This window comes from Lampetra fluviatilis, chromosome 9 (assembly GCF_964198595.1).
Source record: "Lampetra fluviatilis chromosome 9, kcLamFluv1.1, whole genome shotgun sequence".
Lineage (NCBI taxonomy): Eukaryota > Metazoa > Chordata > Hyperoartia > Petromyzontiformes > Petromyzontidae > Lampetra > Lampetra fluviatilis.
Genome location: NC_136283.1, coordinates 2,767,731 through 2,792,999, shown reverse-complemented (window position 1 = coordinate 2,792,999; position 25,269 = coordinate 2,767,731). Strand labels below are relative to the sequence as shown.

The following is a 25,269-nucleotide window of genomic DNA, read 5'->3' as shown; positions in this document are numbered from 1 at the left end:
TATTTTATATATTGTACCCCCCCCCCCCCACCACATCACGGTTGTTGAACGCAGGCCCAGTATGTTCAAAGCGCCAAGCGGCCAACAACAATCAGCACGAATAACGCTGTGAGACAAAAGAGAGACAAAAAACAACTTTATTGGATTGAGCCAAGTAAATGAGGACTTGGGAAAAGAGAATGCAATGGGGGTGGGGGGAAATTTCAACAGCTCAGCACGTGCGAGGGGAAAAGCAGTGGTTGTTAAACGACAAATGGATGAGACGAAAAAAATAAGAACAGGCTGGTGGACGTAACTGTGGGTACACGAACAGGCGAGTGAAGTTCACGGGCAGTAACGATCGAAGATTGACTGGAGCGCATCAATGGCTCGAACTAGACCATGATACACCATTATTATGATGACCCAGGATCCTTTATAATACCGTATTCTCTGGAATGTGAGACGAACCCCAAATGTTGTGCCCAGTGTCAAGGAAGTCATGCAAATCTGGTCACGCACACTGCTCCTGCTGGATTGTACGATGCAACACCAATTATTTTTTTTATTAAAAATCAGGGGAGAGAGGCGGGAGTGCATCTTATGATCTGGAGAATACTGCAATTGCAAACAGAACATTAAAAAAAAACTTCCAACTCGATTTCCATACTTGCCAAATTATTCATATGCAGCCGGTGCGTCAATTCTTGAAGTAAAAGTCACACGAACACCATTTATTTCTAAGACATTCACGAAATTCTACAAGATCGTTTTAAATTTCGGCATATGCATGATTTTGTTGAAAAAAATTGCCGACCCTCTATAAAACATGGGCAAGCCAAACAATTGGAACGCGTCCAATAGGATGTCCTGAGGAGCTGGAGTGACAAATTCAATTCAAGAGGTCTCTGGCCAACGTGGAAGAGTAGACCAAAACACCCTCTAGGATGTGCCCTCTAGAGTTACATTCTCGTGGAGGTCATTTCTGCCATCAGTGGCGCGAGCGAGCAATTGTAGGGCTGCCCCTTTGTCGAAGTGATGTTTTTCATCCTTACAATAGCAGCATGCCTTCACTGACACAACAACAACAACAATCAGTCGTCTCAGTGAGCCAATTCAGCAACATGCCCAGGAGAAACCTTTGGTGGTTTAAACGCTGTGACCTATATTCATTTAGCCCCATTTTTCACATTCAATACCAAGCATCCTCGGCTCATTGTCCTTACCAAAGAAAGGCAACTGCGGCATTACCTTAACTTAATTTGGGGCTACATTATTAAATCTCTCAATGTATTTATGGGACACTGATGTGGAACAATTTTCAGCGTGCAGTGTCCAAGGGCCGGACACAGGGGGTTCCTCCCTTAATATAACTCGGTGTTTCAAGAGGATTTATGTCCAAAAACATTTCTCTTTTTTTTAATATGGAAGCAATAAATGTACTAAGTGGCATCACGTCAGAGTTAGTTGGTGGATTTCTTTCCTTAATAGGCCAGTTGGATTCTTGCCCACGACATCCATGAACGTAAAGCCAACCCCCCATGGCAGAACGTTAAGACCCAGAAGAATATAAAATATTTGTAAATGTCCACTTCAAGTAATTTCACTTCAGCTCTCGGACGCGATTTCGGCTTGTGCCGCGTGTTGTTTCTCAAGAGAGGAGAGGACGAGTCACTGCTCCATCCAGTTCCTGAAGAAGCTTCCAGCACACGGAGCGAAACGTCGGACATCACCACGAACAACACGCGGTACAAACTAACCGAAGAACACAGCGCTATGCGGCACAACCATGAAAGAAACCTAGTTTGATTGCGTCTACTGTGCTCTCTTACTCCCACTCACGCAACATGAATTGACGTACATCTCCATCGGAGTGTTAAGACAACAGTGTGCATGTCACGTGAGCCAATATTTAGTTTGTCCGGAGAAGAATTTTGTTTTCGAATCACAAAAGGCTCATCGAATGTGTAGAATATTTTATTTTGTTTGTTTCCAATTCGGTTTCTAATGACAGAATCAGAATATTTATTTATACCGGAGGAATCTGATGAGCTATCAAGCTCTTTTTCACAAAGGTCCAGTCGGGGCAGGTCAGAACGTTACAAACAATACAAAAACACGATAAGAGCGCAATGTATACGAAAAGTAAACAAATCACTTAAAATATAAATGCAAATAAAACTAAACTATTTTGTTATCTTGCCAGGTAAGGCCCACTGAACTATTGGCCTTATTTTCAGAAGCGACGTGGCCACAAATGACAGCTAAACCAAGTGGCTTGTCGTCTGGAAATTTATAGCAGGAAATTAATGGAAGCAATCTAAACGCACGACACAGATTTGGTCAGATCATTATGCGGCAGTCGCCAACAATCAATGAGGACTAATAGGGTTTTTCCCCTTTTTTCTGGCAACAAAACTGACACCTTTTGCAAGGAATCATGCTTACATTAACCACAATACTTGCAGTCAAATGCAAACAAAAAACAATACTCTGATCATTTATGCATTGTCCTTGAAACTGATTGGTCCACACCAGAGACAGCTTTCTTTAGAGCCTCGTCTCATATGGTGTTCGACCAGATGACGCCAAAAGGCGCCTGTGGTTAATGTAAGCATGATTCCTTGCAAAAGGTGTCAGCCACTTCACGATTAAACAGCAAAAGGTGTCAGTTTTGTTGCCAGAAGAAAGGGGTAAAAACCCTATTAGTATATTTTGGTACTGGCAAAGGAGGTCCCATGATGTAAATCAATGAGGAATCAATTCCCTTCGGTTCGTGCGCTTCAGTCGAGGAGGTAACTGGAGTGTCCGGACAAAACCCAACAACACTTCACACGAGGTAAGAAAAATACCCTCACAAATGACCTATCAGTGGCCTACATGCCCCATTGCTTCCCAGAGGCCCACGTTTTGTCCTGTGGGTTCATGTCCTGTGGGATGTTCTGGGCTTTCAGACGTATGCATCCATCAGACGCTATAAAATATCTGGGCGATCACGAGTATTATTTAATCGTGAAGTGGCTTTTTTAATTTTTACTTTGGAATAAATAAATGTGCCAACCAATTGGGAATACAAGTCATATGTAAATAATTAATTTACCTTTTTTTTTACAATGGTGAAATGCTCACGAAATGCCATGACGTGCAACTTGGACAAACCGATTCGTTGTTTTTATTTTGTCCATACCGGGTGGGTAAGTCAAACCATTGACCCGTTCCATAAATAATCCATAATTAATAAAATAACGATATTGCATTCAAATTGATACACCGTATACCATTGGAACCTCCTTTGCCAGTAGCAAAATATGATAATTGTTTTTTTACCCTTTTATCTGGCAACAGAACTGACACCTTTTTTACAAGGAGTCATGTTTGCATTGACCACAATACCTGCGGTCGGAATGCCAACAAAAAACACAACTCTGATAATGATATGCACTGTCCTTGAAATTGATTGGTCCACACCCGAGACAGCTTTTCTTAGAGCCTATTCTCACATGGTGTTGGACCAGATGAAGCAAAAAGGCACACTGGGCTCGACGCTCATCCAGCAGTGGATTGACAAAACAAAAGGTTGCACGTGCGCTGCATGTTACAGTTATACGCCGCTCCAAAGTTCACGATTCACGTTCGCCTCTAGAGCACGTTTAAGTAGTGTTACCATCCCAAAAAAAAGTCGTTTACAAATTGCGAACAAAAAGTGTGACCATTACATTTGTGTGGGGGAACGCTGTGCATTGGTGTGATAAATAGAACAAGGGACTTGCAATCGAGAGATCACTGGTTCGATTCTGCCTCCTGGCACGCCAAATTAACTAATGGGGCAAGTTTCTTAAATCCTCCCCCCCCCCCGGTTCGCATGTAGTCCACCCAGCAGTACAAACGGGCCCCACCAGTTAGCCGATTGACTGGTTGCGTGTGGTAGGGTGAAGTGTGGGGGTGCTTCTGCACTCGTCCGAAATGTCGGACCAGCCAGAAATAGCCCTCGAGGTCCTCCCTTGAGCTTTCTCTTGCGGAGGCAATTTTTGCCAGCAGTGAAGCGAGCCTAGACATTTCAGGGCTGCACCTTTACCATGTCCTCAGCGGGGCCGAGCTGAGTTACCGCACCCACGTGGGTACACGATTGAGCCCGGCAAGGTCACGGAGCAGAGCTTCCCGATCGCTGAAATAAAGATGCCACAAAGATGCAGTTCAGCAGTTCTCTTCCCCTGCTGCATTATATTTCTGCGAATCCCGAGCTCGGGGGAAAAAAAAGACTCCATGCCCTACACGCGGACGAAAAGTAGAGGGCATAAAACCATGTCCACAAAAATATATCAGCACATGGCAGCCTCTGCAAGTACTGTACCCCAAATATGGCCTTGCGTCTAAAGTCGGATGAAGGTGAACACATATAAGTAGAGTGAAAAAGAACAGGGCTTTCTGATGAGTAAAATTTTGTCAAAATGTCATCATTTTGAACAACGATGGTAAATCCACTGCTCACAAAGCCATCTCGATCTCCCACAATCCAATAATGTAGCAATCTATGCAGCAGAAACCTGATTTTAATCACTCAACATCCATCGCCAAATATTGTTACTTTATACCAAAAGGTCAATTTGAACACCTTGAACAATGCCCACGTTCTCAAATCTCAAGGGAAGGTTAAGGGGCACTTGAATGCAGCCACAAAAAGCCCAAGGTGCCTTACAGCTCTGTGGTCACAGAGGAGATGGCTGGCCAGGTGGCTCACAGGTCATCCTGGATTCAAATCTAGGCAGCCCATCCTGACTGGCTGCCTGATGTGACTCAGCTTGATGGAGAACGTACAGCAGAGGATCGACCGTAGCTTCTACTTCGTTCAAGATTTTAAAAAACTTGGTAACTAATAAGACTAAACTGAGTTCTCAATTGCAGTGATTAGAAGATGGTGTTCGCTCTGATATGACCTTGCATGTTCATTCGTCAAAATGATTGACGCAAATAGGGTGAATAAAAAATGTTTCACTTATGAGTTGAGCATCTTCCAAATTGAGTCCTTGATTCCAATGGTCATTTTGATGTCCGTGACAGCCGTCAACTTTCCCAAATCTCAAGGGAGGGTGGATTCCATGTGGTGCCAACATCTAACGATTTTTTTTACACCCATCTGCTTCTGTGCCACATGCCGGCCAGGTGTCTCTGTGGCAGAGCGAAGGGCTCGCAATCGAAAGGCTGAGAGTTCAACTCTTGGTTGGGGGTTGACTCAAACCATCTTTCCTCCGGGGTCAATAAATGAAAACCAGTTTTTTGGGGGGCAAATGAAGAGTGATTTTCCTGTGGATAAGCTCATCCCCGTCACAGGAACATGGAGTTTCCACCACTGGCTCTCTGGGCTGTAAATAGGACATGAGCTGCAGCTAATTGCTCATTTGACCAAAACATCACCAACCGTTTTCTTTTCCGACTGCTTCTTAAAGTTGGCTCTGAATCAGTGAGAGGCAGGATCGTGCTTAGTGTGAAGCTGATAAGCCCTTGCAGCTGTGTAGTTATAACACATCGCCGAAGTGGACTAAGCGCTAGTTTAGTGGCTTCCAAAACACCGCTTTTTTCCACCATAAAAAAACAGACCCATGGCAGTGCCGTTATGAGTCGTTATATTGCTAGCATGGCTCAGGGAGGCACCATGCTGGTTTTCCACTGGAGAACCAGAGCCGTGCCACTGATGTCGCATGCAATGAATGAGGTCGCAAGTCTGCCGAGTGACAGGACATATGACATTAATTAGTAACCCCGCCCCTGGCCCTGTTTTGTCCCCAAGCGAAACTCAGGATGTATTTGTGAGGCCGAAGTCTGACAGTTTCGTTTTGGCTCGGTCAGGCATCTCACGAGTGTAAAACACCCGTAGCACGAGAGCCCCACGCTGTCAGCCTAACAACCACGACTACAAGCAGAGCTCCTTCATTGCGAGTGCTACAATTGAGAAGTGTTTTATTCTTACGGGGAAGGAAAATAATAACTAGGCAAAAAAAATTCCAACACAACCAAAACAATTCAATAAATGTTAAGTCTATCAGCGAAAAGGACTTCAAGACAGATGTTTTCCAGCAGTGTTTGTTTCAGCAGGCAAAAACCATTAACTCGTTTCAAATTTCCAAGCATCATGAGCAGGGTGTAAGCCCGGTAAACAAAGGTTGTGTGGTGTTATTATGCAAGATTTCCTCCATAACACACACAAAAAGGTAAAACTCTGTGTGGCGCAGCAACAGTCTCTTATCGAAATTCAGGCCCGATTTTTGCATTCAGTCACTGAGATGTCGACACGTCAGGCAAAAAATTACTGTGGTCCCAAAAACAACGCCACGCGTTGGGTCTCTCCACTGTTGGATGAGGGCCTTTCCCTATGCTGCCGCCACATCTTCGCAAGCCACGTGGTGTAACAACCCAACTCGCACGAGAGCCACTGTCACCACTCCATCTCAGCGGTCGAGTCACCTCTACTGATCCCCGATGGATTTGAACTGCACACGGAATTGCTCCCCGAAGGGAAACTTTCAGAAGTTGGTGTGTTATTTCTAGATTTGAAGCTTTCGTGACTGCAAGGATTAATAGTCTTAGGTTTTTTTCGGTAAAGTCACGTAGATAAAAAATTAAAATTAATAAAAGTAAAATAAAAAATAAAATTAAAATCACGACGTTTCGGAGGCAACACAATCTTCTTGGTGTGTTATAACCGTCAAGCACCTTTTGCCAATTGTAACGACAACAACAACAACAATAACAAATCTAAAACAACAACAACAAAAAACACTCGAGTCGAAAATAAATAGCTGGAAAATGTTCCCACGTGAATATTTTTTTGTTTAAAACGTGCACTCACTTATTTTAATCAAAACGCGTTTTCAACTCTACAAAATGTCGGTCAACGGTGCAGCGCAAAGTTCGATGAATACGCTGAGACGGAGTAGCACTCGGTAATATTTCATGACAAATTGCTTGTACAAGTCACACTTTGCACGGCGGATATTAAAAGAGAAACTTTTGCCAAGTCAGGGTTTTTTCTCTCTCCCTCTCCCTCCGCGTTCCAATTATAATATTGGTTTTCAGTTTCATAAGACTTCTCACGGCACATGTCACGTAAATAATTGTACGGCAGTCCAATGAAACTTCCAGCGTGTTGACTGGACTCATTAACTTTCATAGAATGGACCCGGGCTCCGTTAAGCTATGAAATAAATCTTAAGCGAGACGTGTAACTCAGCGTAATCTCCACAGTGCAGCACATTCTGACATTTCTGCAGGGTGCTTGCACTTTTTTTCCCCCTGCTCTGTTCAATTCAGACTGATCTCTAGTGCTGAACAGAAAGAGTTACATTTGGACCTTGAGGCAGCCCCCAAACAAGGCTCATCGTAACCAGCCGTGGTGGCAAATGTCAACGATGATTTTATTTAAGAATTTGTTCTCGAAATCACGATCACGTGTGGTAGCAAGATCGCCGTGGTAGCCTTTTATGGGGGGCGGCGGGGGGGGGGAGACATCGTTAAAAGGGTGTCAAAGTATGTTTGATAGAGATTCTTATACGACACAAAACATCTCTGCGGTACATGGAAATACTGTAAAAATGAAAGTGGCTATGAAAAATACAGAATACAAACTAAGATTTATGCTCATAGTTGACAATGCCCAGGGTGGTTTTGCATAGCCACCCCAGCTAGTACTGACCAACACTCGACTCATTGTGCTGTAAATAAGGGCTATTGCCCGAAACGTCGTCTACGTAGAATTTTGTTCTTTCAAGGCCACAGCGTTAGTGGAAAATGTGGTTAGTTCTTTTCTCTTGGCTTATGCCCTAATTGGATAACTCAAAGCTGTCACATCTAAATGGAAGATGGTTTAAATGGAACTATGATTTCACTGCTAGATTATGGCCACGCCAAGTTGCTCCAAGCTTACCAAAGTCGTGTCCCTCCAAGAGAGACGGCCGCTTGTTTAGCGAACTTGTCACTTTTGTTTGCTCATTTATCCGGGGCCCAACTTTGCAGACTTCAATGTCATGTCCATCTAACATTGTCCTGTGGCGCATTCCTGTTGGACGTTGTGAATGGCTCTCATCGGCAAGATTCTAGAGCGGTTTAGTAGATTGCTTAAAATGTCGTGACACCCCCCCCCCCCCGCCTCCCCACACAAATGAACCACAATACCTTGGCGATCTCGTCATGGAATGCGTACAGAAATTGTCACGTCAATGTTGCACATCGTGCATGTCTTGTTGCGCTGTGGAAGATGCCTCGGTGCACAGACTGGAATTATCTGAGGGGCGTCCAAGGGGCCGATTCGATTATATTTTTTTACGCAGCGGCAGTAATATATGTATATATTTATTACACAGGTTTTTTCAATGGACTGCTGAATGAAGGTTTTCCAGAGGTCTAATTGACCATACTTCACCATGCTGATCAGTGAAGGTGATTGGTGAAGGGTCAAGGCCCTTGGACTGGTTCAGGTACCACCGTCACCTGATGCCGAGGGGTACCAAGAATTGAACTCGGCCAAGAATGTAAGTCATCGCACGCCGTGCCATCGCTCCACACTCCCAGCGTTGCTACGTGCATGGTCCGAGTGGTCACGTGGCCCACCGGGGCTCATCATAGGCACATCAGGAGACACAGAGCCAGCGCCGCTGGGATTCTGGGTGAGAAATTGAGGTTTGTGACACCAGTGATTAATCCGTTGTCTTCTTCTTCCGTGTTCACAAGGAGTAGCGAGTTTAAAAAAAAAAAAGGTCTCAAGCCCGGTCACTAATGACCGCACAGACACAGAAAAAATAATTCCTTCACTTAAAATGTATCTTGACTTCTCACAAAAAAAATTCCATTCCATTTGAGAAGGTGCATCACCACCTAGTGGAGAACCGCAGTAATTGGCTGTACGTGAGTTTTTAGACTATGAGACCTCCTTTACCAGAGGCAAAATATAGTAATAGTTTTTACCCTTTCAACTGGTACAAAAACTGACACCTTTATACAAGGCATCATGTTTGCAATAACCACAACACAAGCAGTCAAAATGCAAACAAAAAAAAACAACTCTGATGATGATAATGATATGCATCATCAGAGTTGTTTCTTTTTGTTTGCATTTTGATTGCTTGTGTTGTGGTTATTGCAAACACGATGCCTTGTATAAAGGTGTCAGTTTTTGTACCAGTTGAAAGGGTAAAAACCTATTACTATATACGTGAGTTCTAAAGTAACGTCCTTATTTGATGTGACAATTCAGAAGTCGGGGCGATGATGCAACTCACCACTGCCTTCTGCGAGTTCTGAAATGTAAATGACCTCGTCTTGTGACGTGACTCGCACGGCTGACCTGTAACTTTGGTGAATAAAGAAGACAATAAACATCTTGAAGGACATGATCCCGCTGAGGATTGGTGGTAAAGACTCCTGATTTGAAGATGATAATAATACACACGTGGTTTGAAGCTTGAATGTTGCGATAGAAAGGGGACCCGCGATATTTGTGTTTAATTTTCCACCCCGCGTGTGGATTCGTGTGTTGCGAGAATTCACGCCGATCCTCGTCAACTTCATTTGGCGCGATGAATTCACGACAGAAATGTAATCAAACGGCCGAAATGCATCACAATACTCTCTAAAAGGTCCCTTTAGAAAAACAATAAAGGATTAATCGAATCATGTTGTCACCATCCCAGAAGGAGTTCCCCCCCCACCCACAGCACACAACAGGATGTCCTGAAAAATAGCACCGTTAGGTTGAGTATAATTATTTTAAACTATGTTTTTATGTATATATAAATCATCCCATGTCAACATGTTAAACATATTTCCGAGATGCAGCATTATTTCCAACCGTCACCAAATCTGTTGTTCGTTTTCCTCCTGCCCGGTGGCTCAGCGGTGGAGCGAGGGGCTCCGCAGTCGGGAAGGTTACGAGTTCAACTCCTGGGTCGGAGGGTTTGACACGCGCCATCATTCCTCCGGGGTCAAGATCAATAACGACTACAACTTTGTGCAACCCAGGGCATGAACGCCACCGCGATGCTCACTTGAGCAGAAAGCAAATTTTTTGCCCACTAATCGTTACGCTCCGTATCCCGCACGTCCGATTGGCATTCTTGGCTACGTATACCGCGCGAAAGAAGTCCATGCGTACATATCTCGCAGTTAGTACGCGCATATCTAAAATTCGTGGCGACAACTTGCCCCGACTCTCTCACACCCACGGCAACACGTCGCAAACTGATAGCCCAAACGAGCCGGAGTTAACTTTCGGGCATCCGTGGGCCGCTCACGCGGGTTGTGGGTTAACGGTGCTCACCCTCGTGCCTGTCGACTCCCCGTGCTCGATTCGCGATCAGCTGCTCCCAACTCGTCGAGGGTCAGCGAAACGCGGTGCCCCGAGTACAAAAAATCGCGCTCTTTGTCCGCACGCAGCCCAAAAACGAACCGCAGTCGCGTTGTGCATCGTCGCACGCGTCTATCGTATTTGCGTCGTTTTAAAAGTATAATTACTGGGGGTTACTAGCTGTGACGGTCCCACCTGATGACGGAGACTTGTGTTGCCTCCGAAACGTCGTGATTTTTTATTATTTTATTTCTATTATTACTTTTATTAATTTTAATTTCATTTTTTTACCTACGTGACTTTACCGAAAAACACTAAGAGTATGAATCCTTGCAGTCACGAAAGCTTCAAATCTAGAATTTACTGGGGGGGAGGGGGGGTTTATTGCAGCCTCGTAAGTTTGAATTATCAGCGTGTTCTTGTTGTTGCTGTTGTTGATGTTGTTTTATTCGGGCCAGACTTTCCTCCACGCGACGCCGAATATTCGAGAGGCGTTTGCACTCTTACAGAATCGAACACCTAAAAGAGCCAGGTTCACCGACGGATCCGGCACTCGCCGATTCACCGCAGTCACGAACTCGCCGGCGGCCAGTCGCCTTCATTATCACTCTCCTATTGCTCCCGGACACTTCACTCCACCGTTCCTCGTCCCACGTTCGAGGGCTTCTCTCGTCTCCGCCTCTTGCCTCCTTTCACCGCTGCGCGTTTAGGAATTAAAGAATCGCCTCGCTTCAAGTCGAGAGGCTCGTTAAGCTGACCCGCTTTACAACTTGAAACATGTTTTTTCACCTCTCATCCATCAACAGCTGTTATTTGTTTGCAACTTTGCAGCGCGGTTCGTTTCTGGCCGCTCCGCGTATTTTTGGACCCTTTCGATCGGCTGCGTTCGGCAACCGTGATCATCCAAAATAAACAATTTTGACATTCAAAAGCAAATTTTCGAATTGGTCACGTGGTACGCAGTTACCTACGACTGCCGCCGGAGGGCAGCACTTTGCGTCAAGGAGTCCACACTCCACACTTAGGGGAGGGGGGTGTTAAACGTTAACCGGTAACCTGCAGAGGTGGGACAAAGTCATTGTTATGCAAGTCCAAGTCGAGTCGCAAGTCATCAAATTCATGACTCGAGTCTGACTCGAGTCCAAGTCACATGACTCGAGTCCACATCTCATAGGTGGGACAAAGTCATTGTTATGCAAGTCCAAGTCGAGTCGCAAGTCATCAAATTCATGACTCGAGTCTGACTCGAGTCCAAGTCACATGACTCGAGTCCACACCTCTGGTAACCTGTCCAGAACCCCGTAACCGGATCGTGAAAATCAGGAACCGATAATCGTTTCCAATGGAACTTTTGCAACGAATGAGGCAATTTAAAACAAAACAAAAGTTTACCCCATCGTTTCATACTGCCGCGCCGTGAGATGGATACGAAGCCTGCCGATCTTTGGATTGGAGATCCTGAGCAGAGAAACATTGCACCACTGTGGCAGCTACCTCAGTCACTCAGTTGGATAAGGTTAACGTGTTACATTATTTTTTGCTGGACAGTTACGTATGTGCGGGAAACCGATAGCCGGTATTTTACCAGTGTTTGTCCATCCAATGCATTTACCGGTGATGCAAAAAAACCACGGTTTTAAACTAGCCTCGACGAGACGTATAATAACCATCGGGAGCTCTGTAGGATTATGCCCGGGAGTGATATGCAATGGCACAAGAGTGGAATTAATACAAAACGAGCTTAAAATCAGAATATTTATTTAAACTGGAGGAATCTGATGAGCTATTAAGCTGTTTTTCACGGATGCCCAGTCGTGAATAACCATCTGCTGAGTTGCATGGGCCACATTTGAAATGATGCCAAAAATAAACTTTAAAAAAGCACACCTCGATTCAGCAAAGGAGCAGTTTCGCAGGAGGCGAGAGGAAGTAATATTGTTGTACTGTACTACGATGTAGAACACCGACCAGAGTGGTGAAGCATGGTCAAACAACGACGCAGCTGTTTTCACGGTCGTGGAAACGAGGTCCTTCGTCCACATAAGTTTATCGACCCAAAGGGTTGTTGTTGTTACGGTGCGCCTACAGAGAGGCCCCGTGTCATGCTAAATTCGCCCACCAGGCGGCAGCCGACACGCGCGATCCAACACTGAAGACACTTCTTGGTTCTTTCGGTAGTCACGTAGAAAAGAAATAATAAAATAATAAAAATAAAACATAATAAAATAATTCTCGCGACGTTTCGGCCACAACGCAAGCAGCCGTCCTCAGGTGAAGACCAGGTCTGTCGGGGAGACAGCGTCTGAATGAAAAGACGCTGTCTCCCCGACAGACCTGGTCTTCACCTGAGGACGGCTGCTTGCGTTGTAGCCGAAACGTCGTGAGAATTATTTTATTATGTTTTATTTTATTATTTCCCTTCTACGTGACTTTACCGAAAGAACCAAGAAGATGAATCCCTGCAGTCACGAAAGCTTTAAATCGAAACTGAAGACACTTTTCGACAATCAACTAAAATAATACAGCACCAAGATAATGTAATTTACATCAACCTGTACTCTAGTTGTCACACTGGGAGATATATTATCTTCTCAAAATGCCCTGGGTTTTTCTTTTTTGCACTCCGCGTGGCAACCCCAAGTGGGCACAGACATGACCTTGAGTGCCATCTTTCCAGGATTTTGGAACGCACAATGTCCGCAGACAACGTGTTGGCAAAATTGTGTCAGATTGCAAGATGGGGGATAAGATTTGTTTTTTTTAATCATACGAACTCACGTTAACGCTTTGGGTAGCTTATTATCACTACTACTACCCTTTTTATGAGTTTAACACGTAGGCTTTCGCGACCAATATTATCCATAAGAGTTTTTTGGGGTTAGATCGCGTAATCTAGCCCACACAAACCTCTATTAAGGACCCCTGTTTACCCAGGCAAGCCTCATCGAGTCACGCGGTTACTTTTCTCAGGAGGGTCCTGAAAAAGTTCAAATTAGAGGACCATGATTGCGATGTTTGGCGTCACTGGACCTTTAGCGTCCACTTGAGTGGGGTCTTAGCTTCCGAGACTAGGACGGTGATTAGGTCATCGGCGCATATGCATCGTAAGCGTTATGTGCAGTCACGCCGTTCAAATGCATTTACCGAGTTGAACTATGGGGACCCGATTTGAAATGGTCAGCGCCACAAAACAACCACCGATATTCGGGGTGCGAGGTGGGGCCCTATATCAACAGACGGCCCGGAAACCAGTTTTCCGCAAGCCGTGCGTCAAGTTTGAGCGTTTCGCACGCACGCACGGGTTCTGCAGACGCAATTTCCTCCAAAGCATTTTTTTAAACACTTTTTCATCAGCACGCAGGCATGATCAATCTACCGCCGGAGCAAAGCCTCCCCGAGCTGTAGACATCTCACGGTTCTGTGCTGTAACAATCCACTCGGCACCTACACGCGCAGATTTCACCGCTCCGAGGAATTATTTTAGGTGTTTTTAAGATCCAACAATCGTAAAGCGGGAAATCTCTTAAAAATCAGTCTTTAGGCTCTATACAAATACAAGTCACTGCTTAATACCAACCGAAAATCCGTTAACGCTGTTCCGGGAATACGTTTGGCACTCGACATCCATCTCGCCTCTCTTTTGTACCCAATTTGTATGCATCTCTTATTAAAGTTATAGAGATATAGGGTACAATGCACACACATATATATGGGTACCTTACACTGTTTGACAGCGCCTTGTGCGCACTTCTCAATGCTAGCCTAGCAGCGTTACGAAAATAACTCGAGCGAGAATAAAGTCCTGGAGGACAGTCAGAGGAGTTATTTGCAACAAAAAAAAACGGTTTGCCGAGCACAGGCCCAAGAGAGGCCCAACCCATATTGGGGGCAGCAACAAACGGCAACCAAAATTGTAAAACGGATAAAAGGAGGAGTTGATAAAACGCGCAGTTGTTTCTTTTTTCACACTATTGTTATGTAGGCCAGGCTTAGTCACAAACTGTACCTCTCCATAACAAAGGCTCAGCCTCTTAAGCCTCACCTTACCATATTAATAAAAAGTGTGCCGTACTTGGCCCTTCCCCCCCTCTCCAACCATTATATATACGGAGTGGTAGCTCTTGTAATCTCTCATTTACTTGATACAGCTGTCGTGGCTGTGACGGTTCCACCTGAAGACGGAAGCTTGTGTTGCCTCCGAAACGTCGTGATTTTTATTTTATTTTACTTTTATTAATTTTAATGTTTTACCTACGTGACTTTACCGAAAAACCTAAGAATATGAATCCTTGCAGTCACGAAAGCTTCAAATCTAGAAGAAAAAAAAACGCGCAGTGCCTGGGGAGGGAAAGAACAGAAAGACAAGGGTCTATCGACCCGCAGTTGTGCATGGAGACGAATCAGTAAGCGTGCCCTAGGCACGGATCCTCAACACGGCTGGAGGAATATATGGACGATCCCTCCACCCCGGGTTTGGATGAAGTTCATGGGGCCAGTAACAATGGCGTGAGCGGACTACGAACAGTTTTTTTTATTTACCAGGTAAGGTCCATTGAGCTATATAGCTATTTTTCAGAAGCAACTTGGCCACAAATGATAGTTCTGGTTCTGTGTTTTATCTCTCTCTCAAATGTAGCATTCTAAGGAAGAACGTAATCAACCAGGTATGGTGTTGACTGTTATGTTATCCGACTCTCTGTTGTATTACATTACATTTCTAAGTATACTAGATTTTGTGTTTCTATTTCATTTATACCTGATGATGATTGCTTGTGTTGCAATCGAAACGTCGTATGTTAGTATTTAATTTATTATTTTCTCTTTATACGTGACTTTACCGAAAGAATCAAAGAGTAATTCCTGCAGTCACGAAAGCTCCAAATTAAGTATTAAACACAAATGATAGCTCAAAGAAGTGGCTTATCGTGTGGAGATTGAGCATCCAAATACTCTAAAGCGTCTAAAATGTCGAAGGGAAAAATCGGAGGACCCGGAGAAAAATCCACGCGACCCACGGCGGAGAGGGACACGCAAACTCCAAAAAATACAGCAGGGGATCGAACCCACGACCTCCTGCATACCTGGCGAGGTAGTTAACATCTTACCACCGCGGAAAAAGATGGGTGGCTGGGGAGAGGCGGTGAGGTTGGTAAGGGATGGGATAGACCAGGCGGGGTGTGTGGGGTCAACGTTACCTGCACCTTGTGTGAGACCATCCACGATTGCTCGAACCGCTTCACAACGCATCGGCAGTCACTAACTATCATGGGCGTTGAGCGAGAGTTGTGTGTGACCCATGCATATTTAATACGACGCTCTTCTGCAAGTCAGCCGACCGTGGGACCTCATCCAGTGCGTTTATTTTCTTGGTTTACCTACTCATTTATTTATTGCCAGTACAGACTCCGGCTGGGTGGGGGGGTAGATGCTGCTTGTGTCGTTTTTTTTTATCACAAAGGGGCCACGCGTGACGTCCGCCATGCCAATCACACGCGACCCTGTTGGGGAGAGAGGATGTGTGTATGTATGTTAAACTTCTTTCGCACCGTACGTAGCCAACCGTGCTAATCGGAGGTGCTGGGAAATGACGACCTATAGCGTCCAGTTCCCTTGCATGACCATACTTCGTACGAATGCTGAACTTCTTTCGCACCGTACGTAGCTAACCGTGCGAATCGGAGGTGCTGGGAAAGGACAACAAACTAAACGCAAACAAAACTATTATAAAGAAATTAGTTTTCAATCTCGATTATTCAACTTCACCACTCTGAGTGCACGTTGTTGAAAGTGACGGGAGCAGGTTTTTTGTATTTTTCTCTACGTCGCTGGGCAATTTAATAAGTTACAACTATTGTGAATCTACTGCTGGATGAACGCCTTTCACGCCGTGTCGGCAATAAGGGTTGTATAATAATGAAAAAAACGTAAAGGCCCCTCCTGAAAGTCATACGACTTAGTGTGGCTTTTCTAGATAAGTAAGCGAATTAATTATAAAATCTCGCTGATCAGTGGGGGTTGGTGGAGGGTAGATACCCGGATGTTAGACGTGGTCAAATGCCATGGAGCAAAAGCTGAAAACGACACGTCGCGAGAAGGGGGTAGACATCTACTGAGCATCTGTGAAAGCGCTTCATAGCTCATCGTATTTCTCCAGGATAAAACAAAATAAAGATTCTGATGATGACGGATGGACAAGACGAAGGACGGCATGACAGCCAAAGGAGGAGTAAATCAGACCAAGGAGGAACGGCCAATGTAGAGATGAAGCGATTAAGATCAGCGCATGTGCTAGAGTATGGATGCCTTCAGCCAGCAATGAATGGATCATGGCTGGGTGGCTTGAAATTTGTATTTTTTTTTAAGTGGAGAAAAAAAATAATCAGCGGGAAATGGCAACTAATACCATTAGTATCACGTCCCATGCGCGCTCTGTAAAAGTCAGGTCCCACGACCCAACCTCAGAATTAACACATTTGCACCACCGAGCGCTAAAATAGCACAATCGCACACATAAGACATAGCGTTTGTTGTGTAGCAGACTTGCCCAAGTGTCACCCGCTACAACGCAACCCGGCAGCGTGACTCAGCGGTGCGCCGTGAGTCTCGCGGGCACAACGGGACGAGTTCTAATCCTGGAGGTCGGGAGTTGAAAAATCAGCCCGTCATCGCCACTTCGGGGTTGTCCCATGGCCAGACACGTGGAAATCCCACATTCCTATCGCGGGGACCACTGGCTCAAAATGTTTACATACATATATATGAACAGCAGAGTAAGGTCACCGCTACTCATTTGAGTAGGAAATCAGCGTCGCCAAATGCTCGCAGAGATGTTTGACCTTTTGGCGTTTTCGCATCGTCCATTCACGGCCGTAGCCTCGGCCCCCCGCGGAACAAACACAAAGTGGCTTTTCGGTTGAGAGTGGCCGGGTTCGAATCTTCGTCGGACCGCGTGAGACGTTTCAAATGAAAGGGAACCCCCACTTGTAAAGAAAAACGTTTGCGTAAATACGCCAATCTGTTAATGTGCGCAAATGTTTTTTTGTCTCAGCGTGGTTTGTCATGTCGATATCATGGAATGTTTGCATCACATGTCATGTCGATATCATGGAATGTTTACATCAGCTGTTATCATCAGCATCATCTAATCCACTGCTGGATGGAGGCCTCCCCGCGATAGGCTCAGCGCGATGCCACGAATTCAAATCCGATTCGCTCCATCTCTGCGTAAATTAAATTTCACATCCGGCTGCCGTCACCGATCTGGTCCCTCGGCCTCCATCAGTGCGGGCGATCTCCTTCCCCCAAGTTCGCGCTCACCTTGTGTGTGCCGACCGTCAATGCGACGTCTCCAATCTGCCCGTTCTGCCATCCTCCAAAGAACGCGCGCTTCCTTTCCGTGACGTTTTTAGTTGTTGTTGTTGCGCGTTTTTAGAAATAAAGACTTGTCTTCATTTTATTTTGACGTTCGTGTGTGTGTGTGTGATCCACATGCCCTACCTGGCAATACGCACTCATTGTAACTGTTAGAATTAAAATAAGTGTGCGTCTTTACAATGCTAATACATTATAAGATTGTGTTATACCTTAACCAAAATACAAATTTGTTATATTTCATTGATATTTTAATTCATATTTTTATATATATGCTGCGTAATTTTTTCGGGGTTGTGCTGTAGACATCTGTTGTGTGCCGCGTGTTGCTCGGGCATTATGTCTGACGTTTCGCTGCACGTGGCTAGCGAGAGCTACTTCAGAAATGACATTTTTGAAGCACGTCTCCTGCAGAGAACACGCGATACAAACGGGAAATACGTCGGAGATAAAACGATACACAGTCATACGTATTAAATCCACGTTACGTGTCGCGCGTGTCAAGTAGTGTAAATGCAGTTACGCGAAGACGTTTGCTTACGTTTACCACATGCAGAAATGACCACACGTGACAACTACTTAGCCTCTCATTCTCAACAATAGAATGCCAACCCCAAGTACGCACACGCGACAAACGTGATGTTGATTACCGTATTATATGCAATGCTTTAAAGCCGCAGTGTAGCGGTCCTATTATTTTGTACGTTCCGACACACGACGTAAGCATAAGGAACCTGGGTATGTACAGGGCGCTTAAACAAATGTTTTAAACACTTATATGGGACTATCGTTACCAATGGAAAAAACGGATAATACACTGTAACACGAAAACAAATGTTAATAGCTTCAAAAAGTCAAAGAGTCTCCATTTGTTCGCATTCGTTGTCAACGCGTGCCTGGAATTTTCTCCAGGTGATCTCCAGAGCGCATTTCTCGTGGTATTGTTGCAAATTGTCAGAAGTGTTCACATTTTTTTGAAGCACCCTGTTACATATCGTCACACGTGACTCAGTGAGCTACCACGTGATCGTCGATGGGACCCCCCCCCCCCGCTGATATCTCAGGGTCAAGACCGGATAGTCGGAGTGGAGGGAGAATGGGGGGGGGTAGATCAGGATCCAATGAACCAGTGAACCGGGTCTCATTGGACACCATTCGATGATCCATACGGCAGAGCCCCCAGGTGTTATGAGCACAATTGTGCTCACGCGAACCGCCATTAACAACGTTAAGCAACGTACCACGATGCTCTTTTAAGACCGATTTTACGAATTTTGTTTGTTTATCAAGACGGTAAATTTAGCAACATGTGCATTCTTGATCGTAAACAAAAGGCACGATACTTAGGGGAGGTTTCAATGGGAAAGTTAGGGGTCACGGGATGAACGCCACTCGAAGCCAGGTGTCACCTCGATTCGCAACGCGCACTGCAGTGACCTGCAGCTTTTTGCTGTTGTCATTTTGCAGCCAACAGAAAGTACGAATTGTACACTTTTACACGAAAGGTGGAATCAAAAACAACCCACGGCTTTGAAGACTTGTTGTGTTTCCATCGGCGTCGCAGTGTTCTATAACAGGGCTTACGCATTAACCGGCTTGCAAGAATCTCGTTCTCATCTCCTCCTCCGTCGTCGTCATCCGTGTTCAATCCACGGCTGCATGAAGGCTTTGACAAGCCTCCGCCAACTCGCACGAACCCACCATTTAGTTAATCAGCATCGGAACACGTAGATTTATATTTTTTTAAGAAAAACCCCAAAACTAAATCCTACGTATATAGCTACTATTTATATAATCGATCAAGTGGATAGTTCATATTTTGGGTTTCATAACACAAGCCGGACTTTGGCGTGAACTCGGTCGTACATGAACGAGACAAAGAGCCCCCGTATAGCCTGTACCAGACTTGGTTCAAGTGCTCTTAGCGAGCACCTATGAAGGCCGGCACCGCACACGAGGGAGTGGATGGCCAACACCACGCTCGGCCGCCTTTGTCTCGCTGGCGACAAAGTTAACGCACCGCACCAGCTACTCATTTGAAGCCGAGTCAACCTAGGGGAGGCCTAGGACCGGTTCAGATGATGGTCAGCTGGTGTTGGCCGTGAGCGGGAACCGAACAGGTTCGTAGCGCAACGCGCTAATCGCGGTACGACCGCTTCCCCACACATGAACGAGCAGACACACGCGCGTTCCACGTGTTATACGCTACTTAAAAGAACAACCCCGTACGCGGTAGAATTATTTAGCGACAGTCGCCAAAGATCAACAAAAGGCTCACGATTACCGTAAGGGTCCATCAAGTCGTCGATCCCGAAATCGAGCTTTTTGTCAGTCCCTTTCACTGCTTGAAGCCGATACGATCCCTTCATGTAAAGGCGCATCCCTTGAAATTCCTGACACGTCAAACTCCTCGGCCCGAAGGAGCCTCCACCACTATCCGCTCTTAAAGAGGGCACTTGACCTACTCAAATTGTTAGGAGACCGTGGAAATTACTGGAGGCTCACACACACACGCGCGCGTGCGTTTCCAAACTAAGACACAGGGAACAAGAGCAGCAGCAGCAGCACCAAGGTGAGTTGTTTTTGTTTCTTCCAGTCGCGCTGCCACCAGAGTTGATGAAGACGACGAGCCGGATGGAGATCTGTGTCTCGGTGCTGGTCATGGCGACACCAGAAGCGTGAGAAGACACTTGCGCAGTGTGCCGAGGAGGACGAGAGGTCATGATTTGATTGAGTGGGTGAGTTTCTGCGCAGGGTGGTGGTGACCGATCGACTGATTGGATGATTTGATGAGAGTGGAGCGTTACGGAGGCTGATAATACACGCAGACCATCAGCAGTAACAGCAGAATTCGTCTCCTCCGAATGGAATACCCCCCCCCGCCCACGTGTTTTGTCACTGCGCAACACACCTGCACAGGTAAACGTGATTAGCAATGGTTGAGTGTCTACAACGAACACGCATTAACACAGGCACGATTCCTCGTCTTGGCGGGTGTTTTTTTTTTCTTCCCCTAGTCCACAAATCAATTGGCCTCCCAGACGGTTAATCGTGATCTGTGTACACACGTGCACTTGTACGAGTTTCGACTCTGTCTCAACAGCGCCGTTATGTTGCCAAACTTTATTGGTGTGAGCCATACTTTTCAGCCAGTGGCTCTTAACCTTCACTGCAGCCTGCAACCCACTTGGTTCTCAGAAAGGGCATCTCGCACCCTCAGGGGATGGGTCAACCCCAGGTTAAGAACCACCGATTAGAGCTATGCCACCCACCCACCCACGGCTCTCAGGAGTGTTTTGGTTTGGTCGGAATGACGTCCAGCGTGTCGCTCCACGTGCTGGGCCGTGGCAATATCCATCCCTGGGAGTCGGACGAAATAAGCACGGGGAGTGAAACGTCGGACATCATGCCCAATACAATCCGCGAAAACCTACTCGGTCAGATAGGACCCATACACAAACATGTTTGGTGCGAGGATATTAAAGACCGCGCGTAATCAACCAATGCGTAAGGTTTTGGTCAATTGCTATGATTGCTGAATATAATCATTCAAATGTATAATGCGCATTCCATCCTCGGAACCCAATGCTTATGATATTGCATGATGTATGGGCGATGTACGAACGCATGTCAACCTCGGCGAATGCCACGTGATTCCACCGGTGCCCTCCCCTGCTCGTCATAGGATCACAAACCATCACCACGCGAACTCCTCTCATCCTCGCAACAGCAGGCGCTTTGGCTCGCCATCGAACAAAGACGGTCACTGCATCGCGCACTTTCAGATGCGCTTCTGCGGCCGTCGGGAACGCCCTTCCTTCCGACATTAGGAAACCACTGGAGCCATGCACTTTTAAATAATCTCGATTGAAAATTAATTTATTTGGAACTGCTTTTTGTGTTTTAGCGTGTTGCCCTTCTCCCCGCGCCTCCAATTAGCACGGCGCGAAAGAAACCCAACATGCATACGCGTGTATAAGCCCCCACCAGATACACTCGGCCACGCCCAGTGCGATATAATAAAGCAGTCCAACATGCATCGGTTTTGAATGTGTGGGGTGGTTTTCGGAGGGCAAAAAAAGTGCCCCCAGCCACACGAACTGCTGCGTTGGCGCATGCATCGCGTGTGCCTTGACCGCCTGCCGCGGCTTGCGTGGCCGAGTGTATCCCGGTGGGTGCGTGCAAGCCACGCAGCAGCAGGTCGACGTCTTGCAGAGGCACTTCACGCTCTCAAAAACCTCGACCCCGTCGCCAGAACCCAGGGCCCGTCGACTGGCACTCAAAGTGGCGAAGAAATTTAAATTTTTCTTGCTGTGGATTTCACACCTGATGACGATTGCTTGTGTTGCAGTCGAAACGTCGTGAGAATTTTTATTGTTTTATATTATTTTATTATTTCCCTTCTACGTGACTTTACCGGAAGAACCAAGAATATGGTGCAGGACAGTCAACTTAGTGGCGCGTTGCATGTATTTTTTTTAGGGATATCATGCAACAAGTTGAATGTTGTCAATCCACTTGCCGGATTGGCCGTGGGCGGGTGATGTCGGGATACGGCATGCGACTGGTTCAGACGGCACTCGCCACTAATGTGAGCCGTGGCCGGGGAATCCAACTCAGTGCGTTAAAACCACTGTATCTTTTTTTGTGATGCGTTTACCTTTCCTATACTTCGCACTCCTATCGTGGTTTTGTTAATTCTTTGTTGTTGTGAAGTTATGGCCCGCACCCTACATCTCATTTCACAGTCACACCCCGATTTACGTTTTACCCCGTTACGTCGTTTCGCGAATTGCGTCGTCAATTTGTTATGAATACCACCACCTGCTTTGCGTCGCCTCAACCCCACACTTACGTCGCTGACAGCATCATCGTCCCTCCTGTCTCGTTACCCGTCGCACTCTCAGCTTTCGCCTCCTCCACCACCAACGAACCTGAACATCGCTTTGATTTACGTCGTTTTGGTCATCGTCGCCGCAACGACACAAGGGGGAGGGGGGGAGGTGCTACTATTAGTTTGGTGAATCGGGATGTATTTGCTCGCTAGCTCGCGCACATCAACCCAACAGCATCTCACTTCAAAAGCGTGCGAACCACGCAGCTTTGCCCCGTAGGCAGGAGCCATTCACCCAGACGCGTAAAGTCGCAGCGCTCATCAAAAAAAACAACCCCCAAGGTGCGCGCCTGGCCAAAAAGCCGCATGGCGACCGAGGAGGCACATCCCGGTCGGAGGGGCGACGTGGGTGACATCACGTAGTCGAGCACGTGGCTGTCGAGAACACTTCGTTGTGCGTGCGTCCCAGGCAAGGCAGGTCGCCGTGCGGGAGCAAATGTTCTGGCTTAAATTACGCGCGCGAATTAGATTACCCAAACGGAACGACGCGCATCCTCGGAATAGCAGGACGACGGACGAACGAGCAAAAAAAAATCTGCATAGAATCCAGTCGGAGCGAGAGACCGACGTGGGATTTGAGACGAGGCAGATCGACGAGAGAGCGACCTGTGGCGGCTCCCCAATTTAAACACCCCCCCCACACACACACCACACACACACACCCCACACACACACCACACACACCCCACACACACCCCACACACACACACACACACCCCCCACACACCCACACACACACACCACACACACCACACACACACACACACCCCACACACACACCACACACACACACCCCACATACCCCACACACACACCACACACACACACCCCACACACCCCACACACACACACCCCCCACACACCCCACACACACCCACACACACCACACACACCCCACACACACACCACACACACACACCCCACACACACACACCCCCCACACACCCCACACACACCACACACACCCCACACACACCACACACACCCCACACACACACACACCACACACACACCCCACACAGACACCCCACACACACACCACACACACACCCCACACACACCCCACACACACACGCCCCACACACACCACCCCACACCACACACACACACCCCCCCCACACATCCCTCACCCCCCACACACACCCCCCACCCAACCCAACAAGCGATTTCCGACTCCCGAGTCTCTCTGGCGTCAAAGTTTGGCTCCGGGCCGTGGCGTTGTCTCTTGCTCCCACTGCGCAGCGCAAATTCAACGCAACACGCGCACACACACACAGGCACGCTCACACACACACAGGCGCGCACGCACACACGCACACACAGACACAGGCACGCTCACACACAGGCACGCTCACACACAGGAGGGCAGCGAAGAAATGAAACGGGCTCCATCTTATGAGCGAACACAAGATGGACGCGCGGCCTCACCCTCTTGGACCACGCCCGGGCAGTCCCAAGACATCTCCCGATCCACCCCCAGCCACCCCTCCTCCATCCCCCCCCTCCCGCATCTCCCACCCACCCCCTCCCGCATCTCCCACCCCCCCCTCCTCCATCTCCCCCCCTCCCGCATCTCCCTCCCACCCACCCCTCCCGCATCTCCCACCGACCCCCCCCCTCCTCCATCTCCCACCCACCCCCTCCCACATCTCCCACCCCCCCTCCTCCATCTCCCACCCGCCCCCTCCCGCATCTCCCACCCGCCCCCTCCCGCATCTCCCACCCACCCCCTCCTCCATCTCCCACCCACCCCCTCCCGCATCTCCCACCCACCCCTCCTCCATCTCCCACCCACCCCCTCCCGCATCTCCCACCCACCCCCTCCCGCATCTCCCACCCACCCCCTCCCGCATCTCCCACCCACCCCTCCTCCATCTCCCACCCACCCCTCCTCCATCTCCCACCCACCCCTCCTCCATCTCCCACCCACCCCTCCTCCTTCTCCCACCCCCTCCCGCATCTCCCACCCACACCTCCACCATCTCCCACCCACCCCTCCTCCATCTCCCACCCGCCCCTCCCGCATCTCCCACCCGCCCCCTCCCGCATCTCCCTACCGCCCCCTCCCGCATCTCCCACCCGCCCCCTCCTCCATCTCCCACCCACCCCCTCCCGCATCTCCCACCCCCTCCCGCATCTCCCACCCCCTCCCGCATCTCCCACCCCCTCCCACATCTCCCACCCACCCCTCCTACATCTCCCACCGTATTATCGCGGCGGCGGCGATAATCGCCAGACCTGCAGCCACACGGACATCGCAGCTGCCTTGCCCCCCCCCCCCCTCTGCGCCTGTATATAGGTGACAAGAGTTGCGAGCGCCTGTGTAGTAACATCAAAAATACCAACAATGATGATACCACATCGGTGCGCGCGTGCGCTGCCCGCCTGCCAACTCACGCCGTCATTGCTCGTGAGCTGTTAGCGTTCGAGACGAGAGCAAGCGGCCTCGCTCCCAAGTGGTTTACGGTCGCTTTTACTTGATTGCGGTCCTCGTCTTTGTTTTTAAATCCTTTATATTAAGTTCACTTGCTTGCTTGCTTGCGCGCTTACGACCGTGCAAATCTTTCGGTCGTTTTTTAACCCACTTCCTGTGATCCAATCGAGCTGACATTTGCACACAGACTCGTTGTGCGTGACAATTTTTTTCGTGAAAATTTTTTTCCAAAATGTTACACTTTCTAGGAATTTTTTT

The 25,269-nt window shown here is 47.5% G+C and overlaps 1 long non-coding RNA gene across 1 annotated transcript in view; it reads right to left on the bottom strand.

The window, feature by feature from the left end:
- LOC144934127 (uncharacterized) overlaps positions 1-24,024 on the bottom strand; it is a 65,164-nt gene extending 41,140 nt beyond the window's left edge. The window contains exon 1 of the long non-coding RNA XR_013637135.1: positions 24,006-24,024. This is a non-coding gene — a long non-coding RNA (uncharacterized LOC144934127). The remainder of the gene's footprint in view (positions 1-24,005) is intronic.
- Positions 24,025-25,269: the final 1,245 nt, after the last annotated feature.